This window comes from Protopterus annectens, chromosome 10.part0, assembly GCF_019279795.1.
Source record: "Protopterus annectens isolate FY-2018-M chromosome 10.part0, PAN1.0, whole genome shotgun sequence".
Lineage (NCBI taxonomy): Eukaryota > Metazoa > Chordata > Ceratodontiformes > Protopteridae > Protopterus > Protopterus annectens.
This window is the reverse complement of record NC_056744.1, coordinates 556,955,376-556,977,230: the sequence shown is the minus strand read 5'-3', so window position 1 is coordinate 556,977,230 and position 21,855 is coordinate 556,955,376.

The following is a 21,855-nucleotide window of genomic DNA, read 5'->3' as shown; positions in this document are numbered from 1 at the left end:
CCTCATGTCATAGATAATTAATCTTAACTGACGTGTTCTAACTTCTGTGTGACTCTTTCTTTGACCTGTTCTAATTTCTGTATGGCTCACAAAAGGCACAGCTGTTGACTATTTCCTAGTTTTAATATGCAATTAAAAACCTCTTTGCTTAGACTACTGGCCTTGAGCATGGTCACATTAATTTGATTCTGCTTTGACAGTGATATATTTGCTATGCTGGAAGTTTCATTAACTGAAGTTTGACTGAAGAGGCACTATTAGGACAGTAAAGGCTTTAGCAGTAAGTGGTAAGACTTTACAAGACAGGCACAGGCTATCCTTTTGAAGCAAGTAGGACTGTTATGAATGTTGTTCCATGCTGACACATACTGGATTCTCCAAGGATGACACCAAATTCTCAGTCAATTGTTGAAGCAAAAAATATTTAATTTGTTCCTAGGCAAAATTTTTAAAGAAGGGAAGACTTTGTTCAATATCAAAGTAATGCCTGCATTTGTTGCATCCACAGGTATCCCAAACATGTCTGTCTGAATGATTTGCAGGGTTTCTGCCCCAAGTCATGTACCCCCTACAAGCACAGCTACTATATCATAGATATAGTTGACTGGTACAAGAGTCCTAAAGCTCCTTCAGATATCCGAGATCCTGGCACCTGAAAGACAAGTCATTGTTACCCAGTCTTTGTCTAGAGTAGTGAGTGGTGAATCTGTGTGTTTCACTACAGAATCACCAATCACTACAGCATTTTTGTTAGTGGTTTAGTCTGATGTACAGGAATTGATGTCCTTTGTCTCATGGTGACTCTTTGATAAAGATGAGATATTATGAGCTGTGATGTTTGAATCTGATTTATGGTGACATTTAATCCTTACAGGTCTAAAAGGTTAGGTAAGGATTTTTTCACATCATGACATTATATTATGTGTCAGAGTTGGGTGCACAGTACCTAGTATGTTAGTGTAAGGCTCAGTTTATGTGCATTTTTGTATGTGTGAGTCATCCATATCTCTTAAATATTTGCACATCTCACAGAGTTACTAGTGTTTAGTAGGAGTTCCTTATCTGTGAGCACAAGGTAGTTGTGGCACTGATCAAGGACATCTAATGACATAAGACTGGAAGCAGAGCTGGAAACAAGTCGACAGACTTCCATATTATCCAGTATGAAGTAAATCTTGACTGATTACCTGACAGTTGCAGTGATTAAATAGGATACAGATTTATGGTCAAATGAGATAGTTACTGGTTCAGGGGTGGATGGTGTAATTATGTATTTATATCTATTTAAGTAAATACACAACAATTGTAATAGTACAGCTTGGGAATAATGATGCATTTGTAGTCATTCTGGGCAGAGTTGCATGATGTAGCACACTAAGGGGCTGGTATGAGCTGCATTTAAAGACTGAGGTGCTCTGCTGTGCTCAGTATACACCTACATGCTGTTTGCTCCTCCTGTACCTGGCAGGAGTCTAATTACGCATCAGTTTTGGAAGAGATGGGCTTATAAAATTTAAATACTGGCTAGCAGTAATACAATTTGTGAAATAAGTCAATGATCATAGCAGGGCAAGCAATGGAAGTAGCATGCTGTATGCCCTGACATGCATGCAGTCACAGGATATAGAAACACTTAATCTGCTTGCATCTAGTTATTGTGAAACTGTTATTCGCACCATCATCTTGTGTGTAACAGCTGTATGCATTATCCTTATTCAACAACTATTCTGTGTTGTCACCTACAAATACCAGCCTGTGCTTACAATATGCATGTTGGTGTAGATTAAAAAGCAAAAGATGTTCACACACCATAGACTGTATTTTGCATTGGAAACCACAAATAGGTAGATAGATAGATGGATGAATAGATAGATAGATAGATAGATAGATAGATAGATAGATAGATAGATAGATAGATAGATACACAGATAGATATATGAATAGATACATTTTATGATGTATGGCTCTTCTATGTTTTCTTTCTGGCTTTTTTTTCAGTCAAGATGCATACAATTTTCTTTGTCAGCTTTGAGATGTACAATCAGTATGGGGGTCCAGCTATGCATCCAGCATGCCCTTTATGTTTTTGAAATGCAGCACATGTTCATTCTCACTCAGCTGTTATTATAAGGCAGTGCTTGTGTGAAGGGCAGACCTCACAGTGTGTCCTTATGAGACAGTACTTATGTTTTTGCTAGGCATAGCTCTCTTCTCCTTCCATGTGTAACATTGAGCTGTTTAATGAACAGGTACCCCTCATCTGCCCTGCCCCACTGCTATGCTGACATAGTGAGAATTCCTTTAGTAGAGGCTCCTCCTACCTCCAAAACTTAACATGTTGAAATTGTCCTCATATGTATTGTAGACCCACTCCCCCACCTCATTTTCTATGATGAAAGTGTGTTTATGTCCAGAGCAAATTCCATTTCTTAGTCCTTCATTTGTCATGCATATTTAATGAAGTTTGACAACAAACCAAGTTGCCCCAGGACATCTTCATGAGGGGTTAGATAGATATTAGTGGGTGTTAGGTGAGTTGGGGTAGTGAAAGGGTTAAGTGAAGGCAGGCAGGATTGAGAGGAAATGAGATAAGGGTAGGGAGGGGCTTAAGAGCTTTAGACAAGTGTAGCTGGGTAAGCAATCACATTTTGGTGTGAACTTGCTAAGGCAAGTACTATGTCCGAGACGACTTATAGGTATTCTAGATTACAGGAAGGTTTTGGGTTACTGGTGGTAGTTCTTGACTTATTGGTACAAGGTCCCTTGGTTGAATTATGAAGGAAGAGTACCTGTCAGCAGGTGACTGATGTTGTTTAAATGTATTTAAGTTGTTCAGGTACCAGGTAATTTATCCATGGTTATGGTAATTACATTGCTAAATTGCTCAAGGAGGCATTGCTCTAGCCAGCTATCAGACTCTTCATGTAGGTGATAAGGTTTTACTGTTGTGGTAGGTTGCCCAGGGTAGTTGAGGACTGGAGGCCTTGTGGCTGTTTCGTTGGTGGCTGGTTGTGGTTGAGCTACCAGTTGGAAAGTTTTTCCCTAGGTTGGAAGAGCTGTGGGAAAGTGATCATGTAGGTTATTGGTGGAAGCAGTAGGTCAAGAGGGGATGGTGGTGCTGGGAAGCTTTGTTGAGGGCATTTGTTCTGTTTGTAGGCTTTCAGACACTGGGGGGAGGGCTTCAGGAGTAATGGCCATTGTCATGGAGCAAGTAAGCTGCTTTTCTGGTCTGCCAAGTAGGTCTTGCTTCCTGGAGTGTTCTGAGTGCTGAGGCAAGTACATCGGTGTGCCAGCGGTTATATCAGTAAGTTAAAAGAAATCTGTCTTGGGTTCCTTAGTGGTGGTATGGGGGCTGGAGGGAGCCGCAATTGCCGTTTTGTGGGATGGTTGACTTTTCTTGCCTGGCAGACTTTTCTTGGTGGGAATAGCTATTCTACTGCACACAGAAGTTCAAGCACAGCAACAAGACTATAGCAGAATAGTTTCCCTACAGGTGTTTAAGGGCCACCTAATCAGGTTCCTCACTGCCCAACAACTGTAAACAAATAGATCAGACCACCTGTTACTGTATATTGATGGCTAGACTGTTAGACATAGTGAGAAAAAACAAACAAAAAAAGCCAACCACGTGTATAGGTTTCCCTCATTCAATTATACTATTTGCTTCCCCTCACCCCACCATGACTCCCCGTGTCCCTGCTCGCTCTCTCAGTGAGTGGAAGTGGGTGCCCATCAGCTGCTGTTGGCCTGGCGCCTTGCATACTCGCTCGTGACCTAGTGCACCACCATCTTGGGTTTTGGAAATCTGCAAGAGACACGGCAAGGGACCGCTTTGTGAAGTGAGTTAAGAGTTAAGAAATTGGCAGCAGCAGTGACGGTGGCCACCACAGAAAAGGGAAAGGGTGAAGGCCACCACCTCTCCCCATGCAGTGTTGGGGCCTGAGATGGGAACTGGGGACGGGATCACTCTAAGGAAGTATGGCAGGGAGTTTTAGTAGGAGGAGAAATGGTTGCTGTGGGAGAGTGAGCTTGTTGACTGAGTCAGTGAACTGAAGAGGAGTGGGGCTGGTGAAATGGTTAGAGTTGTAGGTCCTATGGCTGGCTCTGGGCTCCAGCTGCACCACATCAGTCATTGTCTCGTATGTCTGCATTGTATGTACATCCCTTTAAATTGCTTTAATGAGACCACATGAACAGTAGGAGCATTTTGTTGTTTTATAGTGTAGTCTGCATGGTGGTATGTGAGCTTAGCGTAGGGTGCAATATGGTTGTTATATTTGCTTTTATTTGGAACTTTGCTATGAAAGAAGTGAGTGCACGCCTTTTCAGTTGTGCTAGAAATTAGATTGCTGGTGTAGTTGGAATATCACTTCTTGTAATATTTGTGTGACATCTGTATTGTTTGTCTTATTATATTTATAGATATTGTCCTGTATGTGACTTTGACAGTATCTGCTTCATTTCAGTAAACCTGTGCTTGTATATTTATTCTCTGATTATGTTCTGAAATCCTGGCAAAGTTGGTGGTTTGAATCTTTTGGTTTTGCTTAATTTGGAAGAAGAGGTTACTTTCTTTGCAGTGTCATCATTTATTTATTTTACAGCTGAATTCTGCTTTTGGATATTTAAATTTTAAGATGTCCAGTTTAAGTACTGATACAGTGTTTCAAGTGAAAAGTGATTAGATGTAGTTGGTAGAGCAAATCAGTTTGTAGCTTAGTTTTTTTGTGAAGTTGCACATCAGGGGAATAAAATTATTTAGGTTTTGATTATGAAATTAATCTCAAGAAGTTGTTTTTAGTTTTCATTTAAGTGATGTAATTAGCAGAAAGGGTTTATGGGATGCATACCATTGATATACAATGCAGTTGTCACATGGTGATTGGTAAATCGTGTCTTCAGCGTTAATGGGAATGCAATTTCAATGGAAATTCCAGTTGTTTCAGATTATCTACAGGCGTGTGCTTGCATGGATTTATCTGGGTGCTCAGTTTTCCTCCCAAATTCCAAAAACATGCAGTAGTTTGATTGGACGATCCCTAAACTGGCCATAGCTGTGAGTGTGTATGGTGTGGGAGAATTTCCGTGGCAAGGCTAGCCACATGGCAGTGTAAAACTTGGCTCTAGATGATTGTCACTGTTAAAGTAACACCTCAACCCCATGTGCAAAAATGGGAAAAGGGATTATGGATGGATTGAGCTCTACCTGAATGTATATAGTGGCTGCTAGTAGTAAATCACCAGCTTTGCTGTTTGAAGCATCAAGCTTAGGTTCATAGGTAGGTACTAGGCTATCTGTCTGAAGGCATTTATAAGCCTAGCCAGAATGTGTTGGCTTTCGCTGCCCCCTTAAATTTGTTCCCTGTGCCTCTGTCAGCAGAGCCACTGAAGTGATCCCCGGGGTAAACATTCTGTTTCCCATTCCCTCATCAAGGTTTCTTTTGAAGAGTGTTAGCGAGTTGCTCTGCCTAGTGTAGATTGGGATCTTGTTCCAAAGCATGGGAAGTCTCTGGGACAGGAATATATCCCTCCAGCATGTCCTATTTATTGTTGTGGAGAGGTTTAGATCCCTAGAGTGTTTGGCTCAAGGGGATAAGATTTTCTTTAGGTGGAGCATGTCCATCAATTCTGGGTTGGACATGGCCTTGCATGTCAGGCAGAGATCACCTCTGAGTAGGCGGTATGCAACCGAGTACAGCTGGAGTTTCTTCAGTCAAGCTGCATAGAGCATCTTTTGAGGCCAGTGATCCTCTTGGTGAGGTACTTCTGTGGACTTTCCAGCTGTTCCAGGTGTCTTGTAAGGTACATCCCAAATGGGGCATTGTACTCTATGATGGGTCTGATGAGTGATGAGTAGAGGGGCACAATCACCTCTTTTGATCTGGATGCAAACCCTTTGGTGATTAGCTGGGCTATGTAGAAGGATTTTCTAACCACTTTGGCAATGTGATTATCAAAGGTGAGATTACTATCTACTTGGGTCCCCAGATCCCTTATTACATCTTCCGTATTTAGGGGACTACCACCTATGTTGCAGTTTTTGGGTACTTTGTTTTTTTCCAAAGGGGATGACTATGCACTTTTTAGCATTTAGCATGAGGCCATGATTTTGACACCAGGTATCCATCTCCGTGAAACCCTTTTGGTGGATGTCTGTGTCAGCTGGAGAGTCAATTATAGCCTGTAGTTTGCAGTCATCTGCAAACTTGGTCAGCCATAGTCCTCCAGTGCTTGCCTGTACCTCTGAGAAGTATATGCCGAACAGGTGGGGTCCAAGGACTGAGCTCTGGGGAACGCCACTTGTAACTGGTTTAGAGTGGAACCTAGCTCCCGCAACTCTCACAATGTGGGTTCTGTCCGTGAGCCAGTTGGTAACCCATCTTGTGATGTAGGGGTTTATGTTCAGGCTGGTGAGCTTGCCTATAATACCAGAATGGGGAATGGTGTCTAAGGCCTTAGTGAGGTCTAGGTAGGCTGTGTGTACCACCTTTCCCTTGTCTATAGCCTTGGCAACTGTCTCAAAGAAGTCCACCAGGCTTAGGAGGCATGATCTGCCCTTAACAGAGCCGAACTGGGTAGGGTCCAGTGTTTGGAGGTTCCCAATGTCTCTGTTAATGAGTTCCATGATGATGCGCTCCATAGCCTTGCAGATCAAGCTAGTCAGGCTTATAGGGTGATAGTTCCCAGGGTCTGTTGTGGCTCCACCTTTGTGGAGTGGAATAACCATTGCTGTGCACCACTCTATGGGTACATAGCCTGTGGAGACGCTGAGTTTGAACAGTGTGTTTAGGTGAGGGGTTAGTTTGTCTTTGAGCTCATGTAGAATGCAGCCTGGGACACCATCCGGTCCCATTGATGCTGTGTTTTTGGCTTTGTAGAGGGCTGTTTTAACCTGAGTGTCTTTGATTTCAGGGACTCTACATTATTCTGGTATGGTTATGGGCCCTTTTGGGCGTAAGAGGGGGGTGAAGTTTGTGCTGAACCTGTCTGCCAGGATGTTAGCGATATCAGTCGGTTCAGTGTATTTTGTGCCATTCTGCACTAACTCCAAGCAGATCTGAGCATTGCCACTTAGATTCTTGACATAGCTAAAGAATGCCTTGTGGTTATCTTTGGAGTCCTTGGCAATTTTTCTTTCAAAGCTCACTTTGGATGATTTTATGAGGGATCATAGTTTCTTGCTGATACTGATCAGGGATGTCTTCCCTTCTTGGGATTTTACTCTTTTCTGTACTAGTTTCCTCCTTCTCTTGTATAACTTGTTTATGGCAGGAGTCCACCAGACTGGTTTCCTTTTCTTGGAGGAGTGAGTCTTGGTTTTGCTTGGGATAGCATGATCCATGCATTCTTGTAGGTGCCCGCAGAATGCATTAGTAAAGGATTTTGCAGCTTGGACAGCGTTATCCTTCAGCATGGGGGTTTTGAAACTTTCCACCTCGGCCCTAAGTAACGTGAAGTTTGCTTTTGAAAAGTTTTTCAAGGTGGTTTTCTTGACCGAGGGTGGGGGCGGAATGTGAATATCCAAAGTGATTTGTTTATGGTCAGACCTAACCAGCGAGGGGTTGACCTCTGTTATGGAACACCGGATGTCCATATTGGTGATCACCAGATCCAATAGGTTGTCACCTCTGATGGGAGTTTTAACCAGATGAACCAGGGCATTTGAGTTTATAAATTCTAGAAAATGTTGGATAAGGAAGTTAGTACTTGAGTAGTTCTCCCAGTTAATGTTTAGGTAATTGAAATCACCCAATAATAGAGTGTTTGGCAGGACCTTTATGTTTCCCAGTGCTTCCAAAAATGCGGAATGGGAGCCCTGGGACATGGTGGGTGATCTGTAGCAAGCTACTATTTGAATTGCAGTTTTGCCCATTGTTAATTGCACATGGATGATCTCTGAAGCATCGTGCTGTGCCACTAACCTGGAGGTGTGGGTGTCCTTGATGAATATGGATACGCACCCGCCTTTTGTATTTTGTTTTGGGTTCTGTGTCCAAAATGTATGGTATGAGTTGTAGCCTGGTAGTGCTGGGGTGCTCCCTGGAGCCTTAAACCAGGTTTCTGTACTGCACATATATTAATTTTCTCCATACTGAGGAGTGCCTTGAGTGCATGCATTTTGAGGTTTAGACTTCTGGCATTGAGTAGCATTACCCTCAGTTTTTTGTTACTTCTGCTATTTACGGCGGTGGGTTTGTCTTTTGAGACTTGCCTAAAAAAGGCACTATGGGGGTGGCAAGAGCCTTGGCCAGTATTCGAAAGCCTAAGGATGACAGGTGCAAGCCATCTCTAGTGAAGCAGCGTGGTTTGTCGAGCATGTCATCCCAGGCAGACAGACACTGGATCCCCTTTGAATGACACCAGAAACTTAGCCAATTGTTGAAATCAAGAATTGTTTCTTTATACTGTGGTATCATTCTTGGTGACGGCAGGATGCTACTCAGGGTCAGGGTCATACCGGCCTGGGCTACGTGATCAGATAGATCTTCCATGTCTCTTTTCATGTAGTCCAGGGAGGTACGGCTCAGGTCATTCACACCAACATGGACAATGACAGAGTCATATTTGTACTTGTTCTGGAGTGACCTGAGTGCTTATGTTAAGTGGTGGATCCTGGCACCTGACAGGCAGCTAACAGTAACCTTCCCCTTATTCAGCCTAATGAGTGGGATATTAGTGTGCCTAACTATAGAGTCACCTATTGCTAGTATGTTGGGTATGCTATTTTGCCTTAAGAGCTGTGATTGCATGGCACGCTGGTTTTGTGATGTATGTGTTTCATGGTTTGTATTGGGGGGGGTGGAGGTTGCTTGGATGTTTGCTGTGGAGGTATCTGTTGGTTTTGCAGATTTTTATTTAGCGCCTCCAAGTATGTTTTCATGTATTTATGTGTGTTTTTTGCTGGTGCTGGTTTAGTGGGTCTATGTGAAACTGGTGGTGTGATGCAAGTATTTACGTTCTCTTGACTGTCTGATCCAGTCTTGGGTTAAGAGAGCTTAGCCTCCAGTTTGGCTGTATAATTGCATCTCTCGCATCTATTAGTGTTTGGTGGTAGGAGGAGGGGGGTTGTCTGTGTACATGAGGCAGTTGTAACATTGCCTCAAAATGTCCAGATTCACCAGTTGGACTGGAGAGTACACCTGAAACTGCCATTTGGGCATGCCTGGATAGGTACAGTGAACTGCTTTACTGGATGGCTGGTAAGGTCGAATAGATAGCCTTGTCCTTCTGTACAGTACAGGAGGGTCTAGTGCTAGGGTTTATAAGTGCTTGCTATAAGTATTGAGTAAGTGCCGGACTGAAAAATGAATGGCTTGAGTGCTTAAGTTGACAGTTTGTCTAGTTCCAAGGGAAAATTTGAAGAGGAGACTTTGTGGAGCTGGAAATAGTTTTACCCTAGCTATTCGGCGCTGCCCGGAGAACAAAACCAGGCAAATACGGTATTTATAGCAGGGAAATGAAAGAGATAAAAATTAGCCCAAAATGGCTAAATAAACTACTAATTTCTGGGCTGAAACCACTCCTCTAGGGACAGATAGGCTGCTCAAAGCTCCCCTCTCTCACAGGTGAACAGAGAAAATTCCTTCTATCCAAGTAAGGTATGGGCAAACACAGAGATTTGTAACACAGCCCTGAATTCATCACTAACCTGAAAACTGGACTATACTAGTAGAAAGGTGGGAAACAAGTATATATATATATATATATTTTTTTTTTTTTTGCAGATACACTCAAAAATTACTTTAAATGCACAGAAAAGGATACTTATTGTTATATATCACAGATCAGAGATGTAGTCAATGCCCCTAGTAATAAAGTAGGAAGAAACACAAATACAGTAAAAGCAGATGGATAAAGTGCAATTTGTTTATATATATATATATATATATATATATATATATATATATATATATATATATATATATATATATTTATATATATATATATATATATATATATATATATATGTATAAAACAATAAAAAACGAACACACTGATTTAAATAAGTTACCCAATTAACCAGAAAAAAGCTTGAAATTGAGCCCTGTTCCAGCAGTCTTCAATCAGACAAGTTCTAACTGTACACTCCTGCTACCAGGGTGCAGGGGAACCTTCTCCAAAAAAAGATGGCCTGGATCAGTGCTCACATTATACAAACAAACCTAGATTCAGCAGGTCTGAATCTGGTCTATGCTACAGCAACAATGCGTACCAGTTTCAGAAAGAAACAGTTCAAATAAGCAGGTACAATAAGCATGTGACCAGAAATTCCCAGCTCAGAAGGGAGAATCCAGTCTCTCCTCCCACAAGAGTGCAGACCACAAACCTTCTATGTAGAATAACTGGCCTGAAGCCCAAGTGCTTAAGCCAGAACTAATACACATTTAGAATAGCAGACACTGGGCCTTCAGTCAGCAATTCCCAGCTTAGAAGGATGTAAGCTACCTGTCCTGCCACAACAGTGCCGAACACAAACCTTCTTAATGTAAAACAGCCTGTATGAAGCCCAAGTGCTTAAACCAAAAGACTTAGAATAACAGTTACAATTTAATCAGGCTACTACCAAGCAGTAATAAATGCAGCCGAATAAATAAAATTGAGTACTTTTAAGAAAAGCAAAATAAAGTAGGAGGAATCACAAATACAGTAAAAGCAGATGAGTAAAGTGCAATTTCTGCAAATAATTAAATAAATAAATAAATAAAAATTCTTTTTTTTTTTTTTTAAGTGCAAGGAGAAAGGAAGGGAGAACCTAAGTGGGCTGGCCTTCTCAAACTTTCTCTCTGTATTAAGTAGAGTGAGCACTAGACTCAGAATATGATCTCACTGTACTCGGTTAAGTGAGCAAATGAGATGGACTCAGGAGGAGTGTTCTAATACAGACTTACAGGAGAGGCAGGCAATTCCAGAGCCACCAACACTAACACCAAAACAAGAACAGGGAGGAGTGGGGAACTAACTGCAGAGAGATAGACATCACACTGTTCAGAAACACACAATTAGGAAACAGAAAAAAATGAAAATGCAGTACTTTTAAAACTGCAAGTTTGTACTTAACAGAAGACTTAAATACATTACTGCAAGTTTTACTTAACTTCAGCTTCTAATGCAGATGTTTGTAGTCAAGCAAGTCTCTCAGAAGTTGAGCATAAAATGATTTCTCAAACTTTGTGGCTAGCACTTAAGGTACAGAAGAATCCCTCTAGGCTATTAAATATCAGAAAACAAAGAAGTGATAACACCACCCCCTCATATAGCAGACAGACACACATCACACTGTTCAGAGACACACAATTAGGAAACAGAAAAAACTGAAAATGCAGCATTTTTAAAACTGCAAGTTTGTACTTAACAGAAGACTAAAATACACTGCAAGTTTTACTTAACTTCAGCTTCTAATGCAGATGTTTGTAGCCAAGCAAGTCTCTCAGGACTTGAGCATAAAAAATTATGCCAATTATGCTTAAGATTCTCCTAACTTGGCTTCCTTTTCCTCAAATGGTATGAGCATCTAAGGATGACTGTATTAGACATGGGGGCATTCTTGTCTAAATCCTTTAGAATGTCAGAAAGAGGTAGGTGGCCGTGGTCTGTGGTGGTGTCATGCAGCAGAATTGGTGCATCTGTCCCTAACAGGAAAACAAAATGAGGTTTCTCTATGGAATTTCGTGGGCTTTAAGGCAGGGTTGCTTTCCTCACATGCATGTGGGGGTAATTGAACTGTTTTCGCCATTATAGTCTACCTATTAGCTGTATAGATTGTGCAGACTGTTCATTCCTCCTCTCATGTTTTGGGCCCGTTTCTAATACATTACTGTTTTTCTGACAAATCAGGGTTATTGATTGAGGGTTGAAGTCAGAAACTAATGACGGACATTTGAGTTTACACTTCATATCCTTTAGAAAATTATGCTAATAAGAAACATGATGTGGTATCAATTTTCTTGGTTGTAGGAGCAACATTTAAAGTTACGGACCTGTGTCCCCCCTTTATTGATATTTTTGACCAGGATCCTTGACAAGTAAATTGAAAGTGCTTAAATATAGTTTTGAGATTTGGCACTTGCAGTAGTTTATTTTGGAATAATTTGGCTTAAGTAAATAGGGCTGTATGAGATTAAGAGCAGAAGAAATCAACTGAATAATTTATGAAGATGCTTGACAGCATGTGCTGGCCATATTTTCCCCAGACAGCTAACTATGAATGACAGCAAATCGGAAAAACATTTACATAGTTTATAATTTTAAAATCATTTGGGACTCATCAGATCTCTGCCTTCTTGTCTTAACTTTCATGTGATTACCTGGTGGTATGGGCCGAATAGCCTGCAGAAGTTTGTATAGGCATTATCAATTGGGTGACCCATGTGCCCCTTGGGCGACACCGCAAGAGAATTAGATCAGGGCTGGGTGAAGTTATATTCCCAGTTAAATGGCTACATTATGGTGGCTAGGGTTCCTCATTTGGAGATGGAAGGTTGAGAGTTAGGCAGATGGTCTTACAATACAAATTAGCTTGGCCTCTACAGTGAACTAATGGATGTGGTATGGACTTGCAAGATTACCCTGGTTTGTGGATAATGATATGTCCCTTCATGTGTGGGGTTAGTTGTAATATACTTGACTGGAAGTACAATTCACATTGGGTATTTGATAGGGTTACTAGAAACTTAGCTTCAGTTATGGCTGCTTTGTCATAAGTGTGTTGGGTGGTGGTACATTCCTTCCCAGGTTGGCAGGATAGGCTGTCTCTGAAGATGTTATCGAATGTATGTTATGTATTTTATATGATTTATATGTCTCTTTTCTTTCTTGCAGTTGGAGGTTTTGGAATGCTGCTGCTATAATTTGGAATAGGTGGGTATAAAGTAGAACCTTTTCTTTACATTTTAAAAGATTTACTTTTGTCCCTTTCTTTGTAGATGGTAGTGTCAGGAGTACCAGTTGTGGTGCTACATAGTGAGGTTCCAGATGATGGAAGCAGAGGCGAGTGAGGAGGTTAAACATGGGGGGCTCAAGTGGGCAACAGGTGCAATAAAGGTCTGAGTAATTACCTTATTAAGGCATGTTAGAGCTCTGTGTTCAATTAGTGGGAGATGATTATTTCATTGGTATAGGGGGCAAGTAAGGAAGAGGTTGATAGGGGGGCCAGGAGAAAAACTGTTGGGGCAGGTTATGGGGAGTCTGGGGATACCACAGGATGAGTAGAGTCACGACATTCATAGAAGCACAGGAACTTATTAGGCTAAAGCCTTATGGCTTTTGCAAGCCAGTGAAGTTTAATCCTTGCTTCCAGGTGCTTTGTTTACACAGGAGCTAGAAGGTTTAAGGGAAGATTGGTTGCAGGGTATGGCAGCCGTAGGTCAGGTTTCGATTCCTTACTACAGGTAGAGGTAACATAGGGGAAGTGAACCTTCGAGGGGAAAGGCAAGGGTCAAGCAGTGGTTAAGGATGGTTAGTAGTTCAGTGTTCTAGTTTGGATGGTTGCTAGGAGGTTCTGAGTGGGGTGGCCTGGGTTCTAGATGGGATTATCAGTTGATAATGAGTGAATTGGGGGTGTTTATGGCTGGGCATGTAGAGTACTTCATTGCTGCAAATAGGCGAGTTTTCAGGACGTAGGTCAAGGGGTGCTAGTTTTCTGCAATTTAGGGTTAGGGCATTAAAGTTTCGGAGTTAGAATATTCCCTACAGTAATCAGGTTAATGCACAGCCAGAACTGGGTAGCTTGGTGGGCTAAGGTGATATGCTACAGTTGACAAGGTCATGGCTATAGGTTGTCATTCTGTTCAGATTGAGCAATGATTAGTTGTTGGAAGGAAGTGTTTTAAAAGGAATGCAATCTCTTGGATTGGATGTCCCGGTGGTACGGTGGAGTCATGGGTATTGTACTTTATTTGTTTCATTAGGGCATGTTTCAGGGATGGTATGCAGGATCCTAAGGGCTTTACAGATTATGGGTAGATCGAATGATGTTTGGTTTAACACTTCCCGTTATGGGAGGTAGTTGGTTGAACAATTTTGGGTAGAAGGCGGGGGAACAGCCTGGTCAGGCTGGTTGGCAGAGAAGATGGATAGGCTTGCCCTCTTCTGTTCCCCCTCTGGTGTCTGGATGTTCATTTCAAGGATTTGGGGAAAGTAAAATGAGCAGCTGGAGGAAGCTGAGGTAAGGATGTTGCTTATTTGGTGGAAGGTAATTCTATAAATGGTGTATGAAGTGAGACGGGACGCTGCTTCATAAGTAAAGTAAATGAGCAGAGATATGGACCCTGCTTACTGAGCAGGGTGAGTAGGTACTCTCTCTGTTTAACATTACAAGGATGGAACTTTATAAGTAAAGAAAGCAAGCAGAGGTATGGACGCTGCTTACTGGTGCAGGGTGAGTAGATACACTGCCCTGAGTAACATTACAAGGATGTTTATGCTGTGTTTAGAATCAATGATATTATGTTCAGTTGCAAATAATAAAGTTGGTGAACAAAGCTATGTTATGAAAGTTTTAATAAAGGTCATCAAATGTCATTCGGTGTGATGTGTTTATTGAAGGGGACCAGAACAAATGTAGTTTGGCAACAAACCAAGTTGTCCCGGGACATCTTCATGAGGGGTTAGATAGATATTAGTGGTTGTTAGGTGAGTTGGGGTAGTGAAAGGGTTAAGTGGAGGCAGGGAGGATTGGGAGGAAATGAGATAAGGGTAAGGGGGGCTTAAGAGGTTTAGACAAGTGTAGCTGGGTAAGCAATCACATTTCGGGGTGAACTTGCTACCCTCCCACCATCCCCTTGTTTGTGCGGGGTTAAGTGGATTGGGGTTTATCAGTGGGTATGGCAGACAAGAGGGACAGGCTTGTCCTCTTCTGTTCCCCCTCTGGTGCCGGGATGTTCATTTCAAGGATCTGGTGAAAGGAAAATGAGTAGTTGGAGGAAGCTTGCTGAATAGATAAGCAAACTGAGGTAAGGATGCTGGTTATTTGGTGGAAGGTAAATCAATGAATGGTATATGAAGTGGGATGGGATGCTGCTTCATAAGTAAAGTAAATGAGCAGAGGTACGGACCCTGTTTACTGAGCAGGGTGAGTAGATACGCCACCCTGAGTAACATTACAAGGATGTTTACGCTGTGTTTAGAATCAATTATATTATGTTCAGTTGTAAGTAATAAAGTTGGTGAACAAAGCTATGTTATGGAAGTTTTAATAAAGGTCGTCAAATGTCATTCATTGTGATGTGTTTATTGAAGGAGACCAGGACAAATGTTCTTACTGCAAATGTCCAGACATTTGTATGTAAAAGAATATTTTCTAACTTTCCTCTGAGTAGTGCAGGAAACTATTACCTGTACCTCATAACAGATGTTTTACACGCAAGAAACAATACTGAGATTCAGCAGACAGTTACATCTATGGAATAAAAACAGGATTTTCTTAAATTAAATGATTGTTCTAGCCCACATATGCAATGCATAATCCATTCACAAACCTAGCTGTAGCAATACTTACTTTTATTCTTTCTTGTATTCTGACTCCATTATATTTTTATGCAAAAGAAATCTATCTCACATTGTGTTTTGGAGAAGTTTATGTATGACAATACACAGATTATATCTGCTTGGGTTGCAAAGTGTGATGAAGGGTGCAAGCCTATATAACCCTTTTTTTCTTTAGTGGTGTTAACTAAGAGGGAATCATGTGAGTTGTTCATACTGATGCAGGTTTGTTTTTTCAGCATTCAAATGAACCAATGAACTGTGATTAGTTTTGGAAGACACCATCACAGTTAACATAGTGGATTAAGGCTCTGAGCTGTTAATTACCTGTTTATTTTTGTCAGGCATTGAGGGTGCGATTTTTTCACCTCTGTTTTCATACTGTGTGACACTAAGAAAATAACTTTACCAAACAGTGCCCCAGTGTTACCCCTGAAACAGGATATTGCAAGTTACTGAAAATGACTGCTTAACAATAAATACAACAAAAATAAAATAGAAAATTATTTGCAATTTGAGTCTGGCAGGTTGCGCAAATGATTAACACTACGAGCTATTAATGAATTCCTTCTTGTAGTTCAGCATTTGATTTCATCAGCCTCCATTTGTCAACTAACTGAATCTGAACAAGTCATTTCACCAGTCATCTGAGGAAATTTAGCTAGGCTCCTCACTGTTCCCCTGTGATGCATGTACAGTAAATTACTATGGACTTATAAGAACTGTTTTTGTGCTGCAACATCTGCTCGCTTTGTAATTGTTTATCACTATACAGTACTTGCTGTACTTCTTGCCAGATTTCCACAAAATATATCCTGATACTTATAATATCCAGTACCTATTATTCCTTGCATGTGGGACATCATATGACTAAATCTCCATCAGTACTTGTCATATGAATAAACAGAATGGTTGAATGTTCACTAGTTTCTGCATTTGTGCGTTTCAACAGGATCATGATATTCACTGAGGAAGCACATTTTCAACAGTTTAAACTAACTGATGCAATGACAATCAAGCGATCAGAAGATTTTGAGGAAAGAAAGAAAAGGGGTGACTGTTTTAAATGCGAGAAAAAAGGACATTTGGCAAGGAATTGCAGGCTAAATAAAAAGGTAACTACGGAAGATAAAGAGGGTGAGGAATGATTATATTATAGTCAGGAATCACTGAATGAAAACAAACAAGAAAAGACAAATGCGAGTGTGGTAGCAAGGGTAGAGGATGTGACAGAAGGGATAGAGGATGTACATGAATTCATAGATGATGAAGAAAATTAAATTTTAGATTTAGCATTATTGAGCCTGGAGCTCTACTTAGCAGACACAAAACCGGATGTTACACTTCTGGTAGAAGGGAGGGAAGTCAAATTTTTGTGTGACTCAGGGGCTTCACGGACCCTGATACATCCTTCCAAATTACCGAAAGATTCAGAATCACCAGATTACTTACTAGTAAAAGCAGCTAATTGACAGCTGTATCAGGAGCCATTCTCCCATGACATAGCAATAACTGACCCCATTTCAGGAATGACCCAGAAAAGCAAAATTGTTGTCTCTGCAAAATGCCCAGTAAATCTCTTGGGCAGAGACTTAATGCAGGTATTTGGCATAGCCGTAGTCCCAACCATGCAGGTTATGGAAGCACAGCGACAAATGGATACTTTTGTAGTGCAAACGGAAGGTGAGACATATTATTGGTACAGCCAGAACTTGGCTACAACTGGTCCAGGGGCAGTAACCGAAAAACTGATGAACGTAGCCATCAGTAAATCCCCCTCCCTTGACATTGACAAACAGCATTTGTTGCATTGTACTCTATATTACTGTAATAGACCAGGACCTGATAAAGAATATGAGCAAGAATTATTTCAGAACCATGCAAACAGGTTAGTATTACGAAATTTGTACTGGGACACAGAAGGAAACAGTGTAATAAGTTGTTCATTGCACCAGAAATTCTTAGCACTTTACAAATCTAATCGATTGCCACATGTGAGCTTAACTAAAAATAGAAATTTGAAGTGGGCAGACTTAGGAGAAAAAGTCACGAGGTGGGAAAAACAGACACAGTTAGAACTCTCTGAACAAGGAGTACAGAAGCAGAAATTGAATTGGATAACACAGACACACCCAGCTGTGCACTCACAGGCCAGTGAGGATAGATGATTATTACTCTTACTGGAAGAAGAGGAAAAAGCCTTACGAGATATACCAGAGACTCTCTGGTCAACAGGGAAATCAGATGTAGGACTTATTCGTACAGCAGGACCAGTTACTATTATGCCAAAATCAGCATTTAGACCTCAGAAAAGACAGTATCCCTTAAGAAAGGATGCAGAGATAGGGATCAAACCTATAATAGTAGCCTTACTTAAGGAAGGAGTCTTAATAGAATCTCCTGATTCACCATGTAATACACCCTTATTTCCTGTTAGGAAAGCAAACAGGGAATGGCGTATGGTCCAAGATCTACAGGCTGTAAATGATGCAGTTATACCCAGGGCACCAACGGTGCCAGATCCACACACCTTATTAAATGATTTGAAACCTCAGCAGAAGTATTTTTCTGTGGTAGATATTAGCAATGCATTTTTCTCGATACCGATACTCTCAGACAGCCAACACTGGTTTGCATTTACATTTCAGGGGAAACGGTCTACATATACGAGGCTACCACAGGGATATTGTGAAAGTCCAATGATATTTGCACAAGAAATGGCAAGTAACCTGGCGGGATTTATCCCACCGAAAGGTAGTCAGATTTTACTTTATGTAGATGATATTCTGCTGGCAGCCCCCACCCAGCAAGAATGCAGAGAGGATACCATAGCATTATTACAATTTTTAGCTACTCAAGGACACAAGGTAAACAAAAACAAACTACAACTTTGGAGAAAACAAGTTAAATACCTAGGATATGTAATATCCAAAGAGGGTAGAATTTTAGATGAAGACAGAAAAACAGCAATATTACAAGCACCTAGACCAGCTACCAAGAAGGAAACAATGTCCTTCCTGGGAACTACTAACTTTTGTCGGAGTTGGATACTGAGTTTTGCTTTGGAATCTGCTCCGCTGACTAATTTGATATTCAAAAAGCCGATGGCAGCACAGGATTTATTACAGTGGACACCAGCAGCAGAAGCAGCTTTCTGCAGGCTAAAACAACTGATAGCATCTTCCTTAATTTTAGGATTACCAAACTATCATAAGTGATTTTTTCAAACTGTAGATTGTAAGCAAGGTTATATGACATCAGTGTTAACACAGCAGCATGGCGACAGACAACGCCCCATAGCTTACTATTCATCACAGTTAGACCCAGTGGCACGATCCTTGCCCCACTGTGTACAAGCAGTAGTTGCAGCTGCAATGGCAGTGCAGGCTTCAGCCTCAGTAGTGTTGTTCCACTCTCTCACATTGAGAGTACCTCATGCAGTTGCAATCATTTTACTGCGAGAGAAAGTAGCATATCTTTCGCCTGCTAGACATCTTTCCTGTATGACTATACTGTTGAGCCAACCTCATATGACAATTGAACGATGCACAACTTTGAATCCGTCAACTTTGCTCCCAACCCCTGCAGATGGCAAACCTCACTGCTGCCTGCAGGAGATTGAACAAAAGACACTACCTAGACAAGACCTTACAGATGTTCCCTTGGATGATGCCGAGGTGACATACTATGTGGACGGCTCATGCAGGAGGGGTCCTACAGGAGAGAATCTAGTGGGGTATGCAGTAGTTTCTGATACCGAGATTTTAGAAGCAAAGTCTTTACCACACAACTTATCTGCACAAGCAGCAGAATTGATTGCCTTGACAAGGGCATGTACCTTAGCAGAAGGTAAGAAAGTGAATATTTTTACTGACAGCCAGTATGCTTTTTCTACTGTAAATGTTTTTGTTCAGCAGTGGAAAAATAGAGGAATGATAACATCTACTGGTAAACCAATTAATCATGCGCAGTTTATTTTAGATTTATTAGACTCTATTCAGTTACCTCAAAAAGTAGTTATTTGCAAATGCATAGCTCATACCAAGCAACAGGATAGAATTTCAAAAGGTAATGCGAGGGCTGACACAGCTGCAAAACAGGCAGCTTCAGCTTCAGAAGCTTTTCTTTTGAGTGAGGAATTACAACCCTCTGAGATTTTAGATTTAGAAATGTTAAAAACAATGCAGACACTTACTACAAATGTAGAAAAACAAAAGTGGATAAAACGAGGAGCAATCCTTGAGAAGGGACTGTACATCTCCAAGGAAAAGAAACCAATTCTACCATCTAACTTGTTTAGATATGCAGCTTTGTTGAGCCATGGGCAGAGCCATGTCTCAACAGGGGGTATGGTACAGTTAGTGAATTGAGTGCTCACGACGGATGGATTTACTAATTATACAAAAATTTTTTGTGCAGCATGCCATGTTTGTAACAAGCATCATGCACAAGGGGCATTGAAGCCTAAACAAGGGAGTTTCCCTACACCACCATATCCATTTCATACTATTTGTATGGATTTTATAGAACTGAACAAATGTGAAAATAAAAAGTACTGCCTTGTCATTATAGATATGTTTTCTAAATGGGTGGAAGCTTTTCCAACTAAAAATCCAGATGCAGCTACTGTTGCAAAGGTCCTTGTTAAAGAAATTATACCCAGATTTGGCATACCGGAAAAGATTTATAGTGACAATGGCACACATTTTGTAAACCAAACAATACAACAACTTAGTCGTTATTTCGGGATATCATTGAAAAATCACTGTGCGTATCACCCCCAATCTACAGGATTAGTAGAGAGGCACAATGTGGTATTTAAGAATAAGCTTAGGGAATTGATTAGTGAGACACAAAAGGACTGGGTGCACTGTTTACCTCTAGCACTGTTGAGGATGAGAACTGTTCCAAATGCAAAGGGATTAACTCCTTTTGAAATTTTGTTTGGGAGGGCATATTATACACCTCAGTGGAAACCTCTCATGTCTACAGAGCAGGAGGCTGACAGTTCACTCACAGGGTATATGAGGCAATTTTTGAATAACAAACTTTTGCAGTTAAATTCTGAAGAGCAACTGAAATCGGAAGCAGCAGTAGCCCCAGGCACCTGGGTCTGGGTGAAGATTGTGAAGAAAAAGAACTGGAGTTCTCCGAAGTGGGAAGGGCCGTACCAGGTACTACTGTCGACACCCACTGCAGTCAAGATCGTGGAGCGAGCATCCTGGATTCATTTGACACACTGTAAATTGGTTAAGAACTTTGAACTAGACAAAAACCTTGTTACAGTTGTACAACGAGAACAAAAGGGCCAGATATAGAGTGAATAGAGACATTGAGCAACCTCAGAAAACTTGCATGATCATTTTGATAACTATGCTAATCACATTCTTCTTTTTGTTGTGGCCTTTCCTTTTTCCTGCCACAAGAGTTGAACTGATTAAACGTGATGAGCCAAACATAGACTGGCATCCGAACTTTAACACTTATCAGGCGATTACACATGTGTATGCTGAGACTTTTAATGTTTCGAACTGCTGGGTCTGCATGGCCATACCAACAGCATACGGGGGATTATTAATGACTGCTATCCCCCTACGGGTCAATGAGACCTGGGAAAATCTGTATTTTGACACTGTAGCTATTAAAGCATATGATAAGGTAGCACTGTATTTGCCTGTGACAAAAAAGGGAATTGTATGTTTTTACAAAAATGATACCATACAGGTGGGTTGGAGCAAGTGTAATGTGTCCGTACAATATAAATGTTATACAAAAGCAAACGATTTAGGTGGATCTTGTAGTACAAATTATAACTCATTTCTTAAATCTATGTATAAAACTATTGATCAGGTACAACGTAATCCTGTACTTTTTAAACAGTTATCTGTGATAGATAGGAAAATGTTTCATGCAGGGCAGTCATTTCTCAACAAAGTAACCACTAAAGTAGAAGACTGTTATTTTGTGTGTGGTAAAAAAGCATATAAATGGTTACCTGAGAATTGGTCCGGCAGTTGTTTTTTGGGATACCTGGTCCTGGCCATACGACACACTGCAGTCTTGCCTCAGGGAAATATTCAAAATACTCGAGATGTAACCAAAAAGACTGTTAAAAAACCTGAGAATCCAGTGGAACAGATCGAGGCGGGCTGGAAAGACCATCGTAGTGTGGGAACCAAACTTACGCACATGGACTTGAGTGATGCTGTCATATCGTGGGCAGGCATATTACCTGCATATGGTGCAGTTAAATCAATTTGGGAGCTGCAGAAACTGTCTAAACTTTTCGAAGTAATGAGTAATGCAACTTTTTCTGCTCTTGAACTGATAACTGATGAACTGAATGCAATGAGAACTGTAGTGCTCCAGAAC